Genomic DNA, 16,067 nt, shown 5'->3' with positions numbered 1-16,067 from the left:
TATAGCCAAATAAATTTGTTTCTGGTTATTTTTTTTATGGTGACATGGCCTAAACTAAGTTTATCAAAAGATGATTGAACTCTTATCATGTCTTGAAAAAAGTCTTGTTTAGAATTCATAAATAGTTAATCATGCATTAGAATATTGAAGCAAAGGATGACAAAAAAATCTATTGCAAACACATTGTTCCAATTTTTTGCTCTTTTACAACTTCTACTTTATTTTCATTTTAAATTGATAAAAGTTGCATATAGTATAAAGGCAAGAAATGTGTAAATGTTTTATCAAATCAAGCCAAAAAAGCATTTATTAAATGCTTTCTATGTGTCAGTCACTGTACTAAGTTTAGGAATCCAAACACAAGTAAAAAAGAAAAACAGTTCCTGTTCTCAAAGAGTTTACATTCTAATGTAAAAGGAAGCCCTGAAAAGGAGATATTAAGGGAGAAAGCATGATGAGGGAGAAATTAAAATGTCTGAAGGGTAAGGAATAGAATCCAGAGAGGAATAAAGGAGTAAATATAGCTAGTTTGAACATTTTCTTTAAAATGGAGAGGTTTTGTGAGATTTGACCAATCAAAGGGAGAAAGCACAGAGGCAAAGTGATCTTCCAGGATGAGAAGGCTACTGGATCATGGTGGAGAAAAACGTTTTTTGATCAGTAGTAAAACCCAGAGAAATAATAAGAAAATAGATTGATTTGCAAATATGGGTTTGGGCCTTTGCTATCTTTTATAAATATGGATTAAAATTGTGAGTCAAATAATTCAGTTTAACAAGTATTAAGGACCTACTATATGTCATGCAGTCTATGCAATAAATGTAATAGAATATACAGTCCATCTTTTCGAGGGATGTAGAACTTAATAGAGAGTAGATAAGATATAACAAATAGAAAATATTATAGAACATATGAATAAATAATATTTTAAGGTTTAGAAAGTGCTTTCTTTATGGCAGTAAAACAATATCATTAGTATGAGTATTATTCACATTTTACAGATGAAAAAAGTAAAATGAAATTAATACATTTTGGAATGATGATAATCAGCATAAAATAAAGAGGTGAGCATTCTAACTTCCTTTGAATTTTTTTTAAAAAAATGTATTAGACTTGTCTCTTTTCCATAGTGAGGTGAATTGTCATGGAGAGAGCTATCTGCATTCAGAGAGAGGACTTTAGGGACTGAATGTTTATCACAACATAGTATTTTCACTTTTTTTTATTGTTGTTTGCTTGCATTTTGTTTTCTTTCTCATTTTTCCTTCTTGAACTGTTTTTTCTTATGCAGCATTATAATTGTGGAAATATGTATAGAAGAATTGCACATGTTTAATGTATTGGATTACTTGCCATCTAAGGGAGAAGGTAGAGGGTAGGGAAGGGAAAAAAAATTTGGAACACATTTTGCAAAGGTGAATGTTAAAAAATTATCTATGCATATGTTTTGAAAATAAAAAGCTTTAAACAAAAAAGTTTTTGAAAGGAGTCAGTTCAAGTAAATTACACTTGTGAAAATTACAAGTGAAAGTAATATCACAACTTATTTTGAAGGTCATATGTAAAGCAGAACCCTGATCTTTCACTTTTTGAGAATTGGATCAGTTTTCCTAGAGCTATCTAAAATTGTTTGCTATTGTCATGAAGGATATTCAGCATAAAGTCTAATTGAGATATAGCAGGACATATTTTATTTATGTCTTCTTTGTCCCCAGTGCCTAGCAAACTGGTAAATGCTTGTTGATTAATGGAGAAGATATAGATTATGAAACCTACCATATATACCATTTGCAAATGACATTTGAAGATTGTGTCATGTCCTACTTAACAAACTTCAAAGCCTTTTTAAGTAGATATATTCGAAAGTTTAGCTTAACTAGTCACACAACAAAAATTAAGTGGATAAAAAATGCCAACAATGTTGTCCAAATGATTACGTATAATCATTTGGACAAGCCACTAAGTTCATAAATAAGTATATTTTCTTTGTCAATGTCTGATTTCACTGAGAAGTCATTTTATGTAGTATTCACATGAGGACCTAGATAGGAAAAAGGGATGACTATATAACAGATATGTTTATAACTTTCATAGAATGCATTATACGCACCTTGTTGACTTGCCTCAAGATAAGTCATAACTAAAAGAACCACACATTACATTCTGATGCCAGGTTCTAGGAGGTATCCTATTCTATGTAAATTACTTTTAGAAAACCCTGTCTCCAGGTAATAATCTTTTTTTCCCAATGGTTTAAGTTCTGGGGAGCTACTAAATAGAGATTTAATGACCAAAAGAGAATGATTTGACCCCAGAATGGAAAAGTAAGAAGTTTCTAATGAGATTTGACAATTCAAGGGCTAAAGAAACATTTTTTTTTTTTTTTTGCCCACCCAGCCTTCATAGAAATGCAAATATGTCTGTCTTCAACAATTTGCCAAGAAATGTGTTTTTAATTTTAAGCAAGGGATCTGTCCATGCCTGAGAAGAGAAGAGAAGAGAAGAGAAGAGAAGAGAAGAGAAGAGAAGAGAAGAGAAGAGAAGAGAAGAGAAGAGAAGAGAAGAGAAGAGAAGAGAAGAGAAGAGAGAGAACAAACAACTTTGGATATGGGCATTTTTTTCTCAGAACATCACTTTTTCTGTTGTCATCCTATTTCTAGGTCAGCTTTTTTTTTCATTATTTTACTGTCAAAGGAATTTGGAATGAGTGCATATTACCCTTTTTCTGAAACAAACTTTGAAATTCCCATAGGAAAGAAATGGCATTTTTGAAGCCTAATAAAAGAAAGTAAAGTCAATGATTGAATCTAATATGAGATTTAAAGGAAATGTCACTAGTGGTACAATATTTTATATGGTATATGCAATGTCCATTGTTGTTATTTATGACCCTGTCTGCCTTCTATTGTGGACTTCTTCCAGCCTTGGGGAATTTACATCATTCCTAATAGCAAAGGCTTTCTGGTTCCCACAGAGCTGTTCAAAGACTGACTCATACTCCTTATGTTAATTGTTCAGCTCTGAAAATACAGCACTTACAGGGTGTGGTTCTAAGGGGAAAATCTACTGTACTTAGAGGGCATGTTGAGAAGTGTTTCACACATAAATTTTTTTTTAAATTTTATTTTATGCCTTAACCCTTTTTAGGCAACTTCAATATTTTAACAAACATATTTTACATAATTTAAGAGATAACTAAAATAAAAAATGGACAGTCATGCAGTGGTTATCTTATCTGTATGAGACTGTGATCTCTTACTCACAAACTTTAAAATTTTCTTATGTCATGAATCATTGCTACTTTGAATCACACATATCCAAAACTGAAATCCACTCCACAATTTAAGATAACCAAATGCTTCCTTCCAGAATTCAAGTATAATAGCAGATAGCCTCAGTCATGAATGTATATGTGTATATATATATATATATATATATATATATACACACACACACACACACACACATACACACACATATACATATATATATGGAGAGAGGGGAGGGAAGGAGAGAGAGAGAGAGAGAAGCCTATATACATACAAATAGGCACACATAAAAACCTATATGAGTATATATAAAATTGGCCCTAAGGTTAAGTACTATTGTCTTTATTCTTCCATGCATCCTGGTTCAACTAGTAGCTACTTTCAACTTAGATGTAATCTAATTTGACTCATATTCAACATCTACCAAAATAAGCTCCCCAAAGAGTACCTTATAGGAATCAAATTACCAAAATTTGACATGTAAATGTGTATAATTTATGGCAAAGGAATGAGAGAAATTTTCATTGTTTCTTTAAAAGATCTATTTGCCAGTGTGTATACACATATACATGTGCAACATGGTATCAGCATGAAATGCATTAAAATAAAAGATGGAGAGGAGGTGTGATTTTATAGTTATTCATTGTGAACAGCATGTGCATATAGTCAGAGACAGAGAGAGCTCATTCCTGAACTGTTTAAAACTGTGACACTGCTAAAAACAGCAAAAAAAATTTGCATGTGACTCTTTAGAAAACCCTAGACCCCAATAATAGAAATTATTATATTAAAATTTTTAACCCTCAAAATAATCTTAAATATTATAAAATATAGCTAATGTATTTTTGTACATGGGAAAGTCTTTGAGATTTTTTTAGAGAATAAGACTGTGAATCACTGCCTCGCTAAGTCTCTAGAAAAAAAAAGAAAAAACTGAAAAACACATATACAGCTTACAGGAGTTCCTGGCATTTGTCACAGATTAAACCATAGAGATGTCATATATTGGTCAAAAGTTTCCCCAAAGATTTGGAATCTATATCTTTTACAAGACATTATTGTTTGTAGTTCACATTAATATATGAAATATATAGAGCAAGAGTCTCAAAGGACAAGTACATATTGAACTAAAGTCCTAGATTAAAGATTTAAATAATGTTAGGCCAAGCTGTCCTTCAAAGAGAAAAAATAATCCATTCATAAGATAATTTGAATCATTTTTATTTTGTATAATGTTCAATATAATTGATTATATTTTAAACCTTTGTTTTCTTTTAGAATAGAAAGATCAGCCTTTCTGTGGAACATCTGGTTATTTTTTGAGCATTCACACAGTCTCCCTCTTCCTTATGCAAAGTACAAATCAATCTAAAAACAATGTAGGTTCAAATGTAGCTATAGTAGTAATAGTGGTAGTATTAGTAATATGATAGTAGTAATCTTTCTAATCATAATAGCCCTAGTAGTCCTAGTTATAGTAGCATTGTGGCCAAATGAATAAATAAACCTGGAATAGAAAGTCTGGGTTACAAACAAATGGTCTGTAGTCTGAATTATATAGAAGGACTGCTGTCTCTCTTACCAACCTTCTCTTTGACCTTATCTAAGTCATATGTTTTCTTTATCTCCTTCCCTCAGTCAATCTCTCTCTCTTGTTTTCTGGAAGATGAGAATTGTACTTGCCATATGAAAATGTTGCAAGACATCATAATTATTGTTTGTCAAATTCTTTGAAGATGAAATGTGCCAGTTGGTGATGTTGATGGTATTTATTTTTCTTTGTATTCTACTGCAGATTACTGCAGACGTATTTGAAAATACCTTCTTTCAGAAGATTGGTTTTAAGTAAATAGCTATGCTCCTAATAGTGGATATTCCTAATGGCAATAACAAGAACTTTTTTTTCTTCTTTCTAGACTAAGTCTAAGTCAAATTCCAGTGTTCCAGGTTTGGTCCTACAGAAAGATTCTTACTATGCACAAGTCTGTAGAATATGGTCTTGAAATAAATATGCTTGGTCTTTAAATTCTTCATGTTCAGCTTCTGTTCTGTCTCTTAACTTTATAGTCTATATGAAGTTTACATTGTATATAATATATACAATTGAAAAGATGTTTTATATGTTGACACTCTGATGTTTTCCATGATTCTACTCTCTTTTAATACTTTCTAGAATTCCTTTAAGGACATTTCAAGTTATATTACCTCAGTCCTTTCTCCAGATGGTTGATGAAAAGGCCTAATATTAGCTAAGCAGTGATTAAATTTGAATTATACCTTGAAATGTCCTGAAATTCTAGAAATTATAGAAAAACATTTTACACCAGAGAATGGAATCCTGAATTTGTGTGTGCATATACATATACATCTATGTGTGTGTATATACACATACATGTATAGATATGTATACATATTCAATTATAGATGTATACATATATATTACATACTTGTGCATATATATTATATACTTGCTATAACAAATAATAACAAATTCAGTGTATCATACATATATAGCATTTATCCTTAAAATATAAAATAAACATAGCTCTACCTCTAATACAATTTGAGTTCCTTCATACCTCAGTGATCAGTAAAAAGGATTAATTCTTAGAGCTACACAATATCTGGGAGTTTGGAATCTACTTGATCTTACAAATCCTTATTTAGCATATAATTCAGGATATATAGGGAAAGAAGAATTGATTGCTTCCAGATTTAGGAAAGAGATTGATTTCATTTTCTAGATTGAAGAGTTTGGCATATTCCTTGAAATATTTGTGAACAGTAAAGCAGAATCTTAAAAGAAAACCCAAGCCATTTTACTTATACAAATATTCTTATTATAAAATCTTTTTTTGTTATAGAGTGAAAATAGAAACAAAGATTAATAATATAAGCAAATTACAAATAGGTAAGAACACCATAGAAATTTTTATTGGCTCATTCACTTACAGAGGACAAGAAGAATAAATGCCAAACTTCATCCATTTCTCTGTTTGAAGCAAAAGTTTTATGTATAAGCTACCAAAAGATTGTCTAAATACAACTGAGAGCAACTTGGAACTTCCTATTAGAGAACTGGAAAATATTAATGAAGCAGTCCCAAGATACTTACAGCCAGAAAAAAAAAAAAAAAAACAAACAACAACAACAAAACTCATACTGTGGAGCAGTTAAAGACAAGTCTTCTAAGTGAGGAGCCTCTATGTATCAGTGAATCAGCAGTATAACTAGGTCCAAAACTAAATAAAAAAAATAATAAAAAGGATATATATATATATATATATATATATATATATATATATATATATAAATATACACACTTACATATGCAGATTGTACAATGCCATCAAAATTCCCAACTTTGAGGAAACACTAAAGTTCTGGAAGAAAGTACCTTTTGGAAATGATCAATTGTTAATCTTAGGGCAGTGCTACAGATTTTATGCCTATTTTTGAATAGGCCCTCCTAGGTTGTTTTTGAAATAAGACTTCACAAAAGCAACATAAGATGAAGAATTTAGTGTTTTGGGGAAACTTTTCTAAAAAATTCCTCTTAAGAAAAATAATCTAAGACAGGTAAATCAAATCAACTCAAGCACAAACTGTGGTATCTTACAATATCCACCAAAAAAAAAAAAAAAAAAAAGAGAAATGTACTACAGACAACCAGAGAAGACCTAGAAAGGTAAAGAGGATCAGAAAGTCTTAATTTATTAAATAAGGCTAGATGAACCTTACTAGTGAGATCAATAATATGTTTAACAGACAGATAAGTAACAATAAAAATGAAGACTTTTTTGTTTTATTTTTAAAGAGATATGGAAGCAGATCTATATCCAAATGAGTATTGCCCTTCAAAGTTGTCATGTTTAGGATATATACTTATTCCAATTCAATCTAATCTAACAAACATTTATTAAGCATTCATTAGCATTAAGCATGTCAGGTAGTGGAGATATTAAGATAAAAAATATAAATAGTCCATGTCCTCAAAGAGTTTACATTTCAATTGTAATGTGGGGCAATTGGTCCTCCAATTGATTTAATCACAGAAAGTAAAAGATAACAAAGGTAATGAGGTATTAATATGCCTAAAGTGTCTAAATTCTGATATCCCTTTAGGAAATGGGAGGGAAGGGGGCAGGAGGGAAGTTTTCCTGATTAAGTTGGAAAGGGATTTTGGCATTAGCTAAGGGAAGACTGGCCAAGACCCTTTGAAAAGCCAAGTTTGCTAATCCTAGAGACATTTGAGGCAGGGAAGAGTTCTGTGGAGCCAGAGGGTTATAGAAGGAGGTGATTCCTCTTTCTTTTCCTCTTCTCCCCCCATCAGCTATGGCATCTTAGACTGGAGCTACCAACCCAGTGGGAGCAAAGAAAGTCAGGGCCAGAAGAAACTTCCAGGAGCCTGACCTCTGGCAACAGAGAGAGAAACCAACTATTAATTCAAGGGAGAATTGGCTCCAGGCAATTAGAAGTCAAGACTAGACTAAGAGTAGACCCTGGGAACATAGCTAAATCACCTGCCCAACACCCAGAGGAGACCATATGAGGACATCATGAGGAGAAAAAAGACCTCTGAACTTTGTGGTAGGGGAGGTCCTTCAGTCACCTGGTTTTGCAATATGTTTGTCTCACTACAAGGGAAGTCTTAAGTCTTTGCCCATCCTTCCCATGGAAATTGTATATTTTTTGTAGCTATTGTTCTTACCTTGTCATCTTTATAAATATCTTTGTTTTGACTTAATTGTGTCTAATCACTATTAGATAGGCCCATTATAGACTGGTGAGATAGGCAAAGCATCACATTTATTAAGCTCTTATTATATTTTTAGTACTGTGACAAGCCCTGGAAATACAAATATTAGCAAAAAGAAAGATAATCCTTTCTATCGAGGAGTGAGCATTCTAATGGGGGAAGATAATACCAAAAAAGGGAGCTGAAAAGCTGGGTTTGGGGAATGAAGGTATGGGGGTGAGATGGGGGTGGGGGGTGGGGAATGGTAAAGGAGTCCAAAAATCAGTCTGGATATCTAGGAAGAAATGAAGGTTGGTCTGGGCTTCTCCCCAAAATGTAGACATTAGGGAAACTCCCCAGTGAGTGAAAAGGATCTGCATGACGGAGGAATATTCCAGGGTGAGAAGAGCAGGAAGAAAAATGGATATTACAAGATGATGAGGCCCCAGTTGCTGAGAGAGGTTCCAGAGGTAGCTGAAGCATGGTGTTGAAATTTGGAAAGTGAAAAGCACAGCTAGGAAGGGAACAAAGGTTTGAGCTATAATTTTAGGAGTCTAGGAGCCTCTTAGAGTTCCCTAGAACCTTAAAAGATAGTTGCTGATATCTGGTAGATGAAATAAGTTGGAGAAGGGGGAAAGAAGGAGGGAAGTCCCAGAGGAGATGTTATACAATGATAGCATTGCCCAAAATCTATTTGGATTTTTCTTTTGGATTTCATAGATAGATAATTTACAAGCCAGATTTTAAAAATAGACTTAATACTTTAGATTCACAGTGTTTGGAGGCAATCACTGTTTGGCATGTTTTGATCACCTTCCTTAAGATTAACTATTATTTATTTTCAGTAATCATTTGTGACATGTTCAGACATGCACTCTAGGGAAACTAGTGGTTGAATGGAGGATGATGAATTGGAATAGAGAGATTTTAGGCAGGCTGACCCACCAGTAAGCTTTCATAGTAATCTACAGAGGAATGCACTAGAGGGGGCAATGTCAAAGAAGAGAAGGGGGTATATTTAAGAGAGATTGCCAAGGTCAAATCAATAGGCCTTGGCAACAACTTAGCTATGGAGAATGAACTATAATGCGGAATCCAGGATTACTCTTAAGTTGAGAGCCTGAGAGTCAGGAAGGATGGTGTAGCTTTCTACTATAGTAAGAGAGAAGGTAGGAAGAGAAAGTTTAGTGGGAAATATTGAGTTCCATTTCGGACATATTGAGTTTAAGATGTCTATTGAATAACCAGTGAATAAAATGCCCCTAACTCTTGATTCAGAGATCTCACTGCTAAGCTTATACTCTAAAGAGATCAAAGGTATAAAGAAAGGTCCCCCCTACGCCAAACTATAACAGTACTTTTAATAGTATTCAAGAACCGAAAATAAAAGTTATCTCTTAGGAAATGGCTAAACAAATGATGTCACATTCTTGTAATAGTCTCTGACTCCTCAATAAAAAATTATAAAGATGAGAGATTCAGAAAAGCATAGGAAGACATATCAACTAAATCAAAGATGATTAAAAATTTTCAATAATAAATTACCTAATTAAGCTGAGCCAGTTAGGTGATACATAGCATGACAACTTTAGTATAAATAGAAAGAAGAGCAGCAATGAAAAAACCTTAATGCTTTGTAACTATAATGAATAAGATTGGCCATAAGTTCTTGAAGGCACAGGTAAGAGTTGGGTGACAGGTGGACACCAAAGGACTGAATGAGCAGCCTTGAAAAGAGGCTCAACAAACCCTCACACAAAAGGTAATGCTGCTCCCTGAGGATCCTATACACCCCATACTGCTAATGGCTTTCTTGTATCTTTCATTGTCATACTTTCTTATTGAGGAAGCATGTAACATCCTTTGTTTAGCCATTTCCAAAAGATGGATAACTATTTTATTTTCAGTTTTTGAATACTATCAAAAGTAAGTTATAGTTTGGCATATGTGGCATCCTTCTATATACCTTTGACCTCCTCAGGGAATAAGATTAGCAGTGAGACCTCTGAATCAAGAGATAGGGGCATTTTATCTCCAACTTGTCCTGTGTTGATTTTCTTTGTACATCCTTGTTTGCTACCTCTGGAACCTCTCTCAGCAACTGAGGCCTCATCACCTTGTAATATCCATTTTTCTTCCTGCTCTTCTCACTCTGGAATATTCCTCTGTCATGCAGATCCTTTTCACCCACTGGGGAATTTCCCTAATGTTTACATTTTGGGGAGGAGCCCAGACCAACCTTCATTTCTTCCTAGATATCCAGACTGATTTTTGGACTCCTATACCATTCCCTATCCCCCACCTCACTCCCATACCTTCATTCCCCAAACCCTGCTTTTCAGCCCCCATTTTTGGTGTAATCTTTCTTCCTTGATCAAGGAAGAACGGAGAAAATGTATGTCCCTTCTCTACTTTGTAGAAGTGGGAGAGTGAAACATTAAATACACTGTCAGATTCAGTTGACACATTAGCTAGATTTAGTGATTTAGTTCTTTCTTCCTTTTTTATTTTGAAAAGGAAGTAAGGGAGCAAGCATTTATTAAGTGCCAACTACATGGCAGACATTATGCTAAAATTTTACTAATATCTCATTTCATCCTAACATCCAATTCTGGGATGTAGGTGCTTTTTCCCTCATTTTACAACTAAGGAAACTGAGGCAAAGGTTAAGTGATTTGCCCGGGATCATTTGGTCAGCGGATTTATTCTGAGCACTAACCTAAGCACTGAGGATATAAAAAGAGGCCTAGGATCTTAGGGATCTCATCAATTAATGATGGAAGTAACAAAAAATATATGCAAACAAACTAGATACAGAATAAAGAGGAAATCATTAACAAGGGATGGCAATGAAAGTAAAAGGATCTGTAGAAGATAGGATTTAACTGGCACTTATAGGAAGCCAGGAAGATAGAAGGCAGAGATGAGGAGGTATGGAGGACAGCCAGAGAAAACACCTAGAGCCTAGGGATGGTGTATCACGGGACTGAACAAGATGATGGCAAGGAGGAAATTAAGAAGGTTGTTAAGGGAGAAGGAGGCTTTGAAAGCTGGAGGATGTTGTATTTGATCTGGAGGTAACAGAGCCACTGGGATTTATTGTGGGGTGGAGCCAGGAAAAGGGATAGAGTTGGGGATGGCAGATGATATAATCAAATCCATATTTGAGGAAAATTACTTTAGTGACTGAATGGAGGATGGATTGAAATGGGGAGATACTTGTGGCAGGCAGCCATGTCAATAGACAACTGACATAATCAAGGCATGAGGTGATTAGGGGGCCTGCCCAAGAATCGTAGTAATGTCATAGGAAAGAAAGAGATAAATTCAAGGATATTGTAAGGCAAAATTGACCAGTCTTGACAAGAGTTTGGACATGGTGGGGTGAGAGATAGTGAGGAAACCAGGCTAAGTCCCAGGTTGCAAGCCTGAGAGACAGAGGATGGCATTGCTCTCTGCAGTAATATGGAAGGAAGGAAAAAGGGAGAGTTTAGGGGGCAAGATGGTGAGCTCTGTTTGGATATATTGAACATCTAGTTGGAGATGTCTGAAAGGTAGGTAGGTGAAAATGTGAGATTGGAAATGGCATTCAGTTCACGGGAGCTGATGAGACCACTACATGAAGTAGTATAGAGGAAGAATAGAAGAGCTGGGACAAAATTCTATCAGACACTTATTATTAGAGGACATGATCTGGAGGAAAATGTAGCAAAGGAGATAGAGGAGAACCAGGAGAAAATTGTATCTGAAGAAAGCATCAAGGAGAAGACACTGATCAACACTATCAGAGGCTGCTGAGAGGTCAAAGAGGATGAGGATTGAGAAAAAGCATTGGTCACACAGCTATTAGTGTGTAAAGCTGTATTTGAACTCAGATCTTCCTGACTCCAGACCTAGTGTTTTTACCTACTGTACCACCTAGCTACTCAGTGCCTCCTAAGAGGGATTTGACACTTGGTTATAACAGTGCATAATGGGAACAGACAGGGAAGATGTACCAAGAGCTAGATGACTGGGTTGCTGTTGGGAAATTGCAAAACTCTTATTGATCTCCTACCCGTCCCATGAAAGCAATGATCTGTTTTTTCAATAAGATTTGCTGCTATTGCTACTTGGCATTATGTATCTTATATTCAATAAACAATAAATATTTATTAAGTGCCTACCAGGCATTGTGCTAAGTAAGCATCACGGATACATAAAAAGGCAAAAGACAGTTCCTAACTTCCTGGAGCTTATACTCTAAAGGAGGAGACAACATGCAAACAAATGCATACAAAGCAAGCTATGCACAAGATAAATAATAAATTAAGAGTACATTCTTGTTTGCATGTTGTCTCCTCCAATCAAATGTGGTCTCCTTGAGGGAAGGGGCCTTTTTTTTTCTTTTTCTTTTTGTACTCCCAGATGCTAGGCACACTGTAAATTCTTAAATGCCTGTTGACTGATTAAACCAAAGACGAACTATTTGTATTTAATAACAGATTAAGGCCTTAGACACACACATATCATGAGTAATAAGTAGAATCGTAGGAAAGGCTTTATGACTTAGGGGATAATGCCTTAGCCTTAGAATCCTTATTGAACACATGCTGACCATGTGATCTTGATCTTGCCTCTTAATCTCCAGGAAATTCTTTCAGACAATAATTTGCAGAAGAGTTGCCTGTCTTGGTCTTGGGCCTTAGTATTGTCCTCTCCTAGACTTCCCTACAACACTGAAATCAAAAACACACACACACAAACATACAAAATAGTCGTGGGCCACAATATAGTTCAATTACTATGTAGTAGTTGCCGAACTTCAAAAACAAACCATTAACTACCTTTTATTCCCATTCCCACCTCCCAAAAGAACCCTCGGGATTTTTATTTATTATTACAATTTAGGAAGAGGGTATCTGTGATAGGTTGGAAAGAGGGAGAAATAAAAGCCAGGATAACAATTCTTTAGTAGGTTCTCTCTAAAAGTCACATAATAATTTTCCATTCTTGTATAAGAAGTAAGATACTAGGTCTAAGGGTGTCTCTGAGGGTCAACTCCCTCGTCAGATTATCATGTGCTATATTATCAGTGCTTAAACATTCTGTTACCTGACTGCAAACAATCTCGACATAAAGGAGGCAGCATGAGATAAACAAAAAAGCATTCACTTTGGAGCTAGGGGTTCTGCATTCAAAATCTACTTAACTCTGAAGCTTAATATCCATGGGAATGCTGGATGGTCACTTATTCTTACTTGGCCTCAACTGCATGATGGTCATTAATCTAAGACCAGGGATTGGCTGTCTGGATAATCCTTTGCTTAGTCTAACTTCCAGCTTCTCTCACCATTTCTCTTCTGTTCTGTCTCTTACATCATAATCTCAAACAATAATAAACTATATGTTAAATTCCTCTTATATACCAAGCACTATACTGAGTAGCTTCTCAAGGAGCAACATGTATATGTATTAGTAGATAAAAAGTAAATTAGACTCTCTCCATTTTGTAATGGAGAGGAGACACTAGCAGCTGAAGGAATCAGGAAGAGCTTTTTTAAAGAAGAGACCCTTTAGCTGAACTTTGAAAGAGGAGAAGGATTCTAATAGATGGTGATAAAAAGGGTGGAAACAAGCATTTATTAAACACCTACCGTGTGCTAGATACTATGCAAAGCGTTTTACAAATAAAGTCTCATTTTACCCTCACAATAACTCTTGGAAATAGATTCTTTTATGTTCTCTATTTTACAATTAAGGAAACTGAGGCAAAAAGAAATTAAATGACCTGCCCAGGGTTATACAGCCAGTAAATATATGAGATTTAATTTGAACTCGGCTCTTCCTGACTCTAGATCCAGCATTCCATCTACTATGCCACCCAGCTGGCTGATTTGAGAGTATATTCCAGGTATGTAAGACAGGTAGCACAGATGCGTGGAGACAAGTGTTGACAATGAGGAATAACAAGTATCTCAGTTTGGCTAAAGTGTAGAGTATGTGAAGAGGAACAAGTCTGGGGTGGGAGGCACATTGTGAAGTGCCATAAACACTAAACACAGGAGTTTGTATTTGATCCTAGAAGAAATATGAGGAATATCATTTGAGCAAAAGAGCAACATGATCAGACTTGTGTATAGGAATATCATGTTGACAGCTAAAAGTTCAACTATATGCTAACATGAAAGGAAAGAATAGAACAGAAGGTCATTGAAGAGCCAAGTGGAGGATGGAGGCAAATTAAAATCACCATTTTAAAAATGGAATACTTTTTTTTTTTACTGTTCTCTGTCACTTCAAACCAAAGGGAATAGAAATCTAACTGCTTTCTGATTTGGGGATGGTGTAAATCACATACATATATATTCAGACATATAAAGCAGCAGCATCAATCATGAACTGGTAATGGCAGGGTCCTTGTAGTGATCTGAAATATAAATGTATAAATAATAGCCAACACATTTTACTTTTCATATTTTGTTCACTTTTTGAGATAACGTTGTTATTTCAACCATGAAGGAATCTTGACAAAATCAAGACACTCCAAAGCCTGTTTGTGGGATTACTCCTGAAAGCATAACCCCAAATATAGTGAGAAAATAAGTCATTTTAAAGTGATTCTAAAACAAAAGACAAAGCTATGCCAACGTTGCTAATTTTCCTTCAGTGTAAGAAAATATTTGATCAACAGCCAGAAAAGAAACTTTTTTTTTAATTTCAGAGAAGGAAAAAGAAAGGAGTAAATGATTTTTAAAAATCAGTCATCAAAAACTTAGGTTTGGAAGTTAAAAAACAAATGATCTACTTTTTCTAATAGCTTTCTTTAAAAAGTTTGTAATGTCTTTGTTTTTTAGTATAATTTTAGAAATTATATGATTATTGTGAAAAATGTAATTGGAATATTAACACTGAGTTTTGAATAATTAATTATTCTTTCTTGCCACTAATATGTCATGAATTAAAACATGAAGTAAATGTAGGTAATTTTTTTTTTTTAACTATTGTACTATCCCATGTGTTTAAAGAATTTTGCCTTTAAGCATTCTTTCTCCAGATGTCTGGCTACTTTAAAACTAGTGAGTGGTTATGTGATCTTTCTGTAATACAAAAAATTAAAAAAATAAATGCAAGGTGTTTTGAATGTGAGTTATATGTCGGGTTCAAATTTAAAATCGTGAAAAATGTAAAATACAAATATTTTAACATCTCAAAATATGATGCAAGCAATTGCTAAGAATCTGTCATCATGTTTAGTCAATAAGTAAAGAATTCTCAATAAATTGCCAATGTTTGAAACTTTGAAATATCTGAATTTTATTTAGTGCCTTAGGTGATAGGCAAATAACAATCAATAAATGTTTATTAAGCACCTACTATATGCCAATGATTATATTAAGCACTGGAGTTACAGCTTAGTATCATGCTGTAACTTTACATGGCAGTTTTTAAAAGCTTACTTTTGGCTTTTATGGCCACAAATTACAAATATCTAAACAATATTTACATTATTTCCACAAATATTTCTATGATACTAAATATCACCCAAATATATGTCTGCATTATAAATTATAGAGAATCTGATGTTCCCCAAGTACTGAATGTTTTAATTTATTTTGAAATAAAAAGTCATTTGGAAAATTTATGATTTCCTTCTTTCCCTTCCCCCAAAAGTTCAAAATGAGTAAAAATCATTATACAATTCCTAGTTCAGTATTGCTTATCTCTGAATAAAAAAATAACACTTAAAAAAATCTACTCTCTTTTTAGTAACTTCAGGAATTGTGATACATACACTCTAGGTCATGGACAAAGTTGCAAAACTTTAAACATTTTAAGAAAGAATTTTATTAGTTCATTTCAGCAAAGGAGAGAGGGGGATAAAAGAGACATATTTATATATGTCACATACACACATCTTTATATGTATCATATGTGTTTGTATGCAAGCTTGCATGCATACATGTGGCATACTTGATTTAAGAGACCAAAAGTGAGGAAACATTCACTTGGCAAGAAGAGCTTGGGAGAGAGTGAGAGTCTTAGGAGTCTATCCTCCAAGTCTGAGTTTCCTATTTTCT

The sequence above is a fragment of the Sarcophilus harrisii genome, chromosome 2 (genome assembly GCF_902635505.1).
Source record: "Sarcophilus harrisii chromosome 2, mSarHar1.11, whole genome shotgun sequence".
Classification (NCBI taxonomy): domain Eukaryota; kingdom Metazoa; phylum Chordata; class Mammalia; order Dasyuromorphia; family Dasyuridae; genus Sarcophilus; species Sarcophilus harrisii.
Note: the sequence above shows the minus strand (reverse complement) of the source record.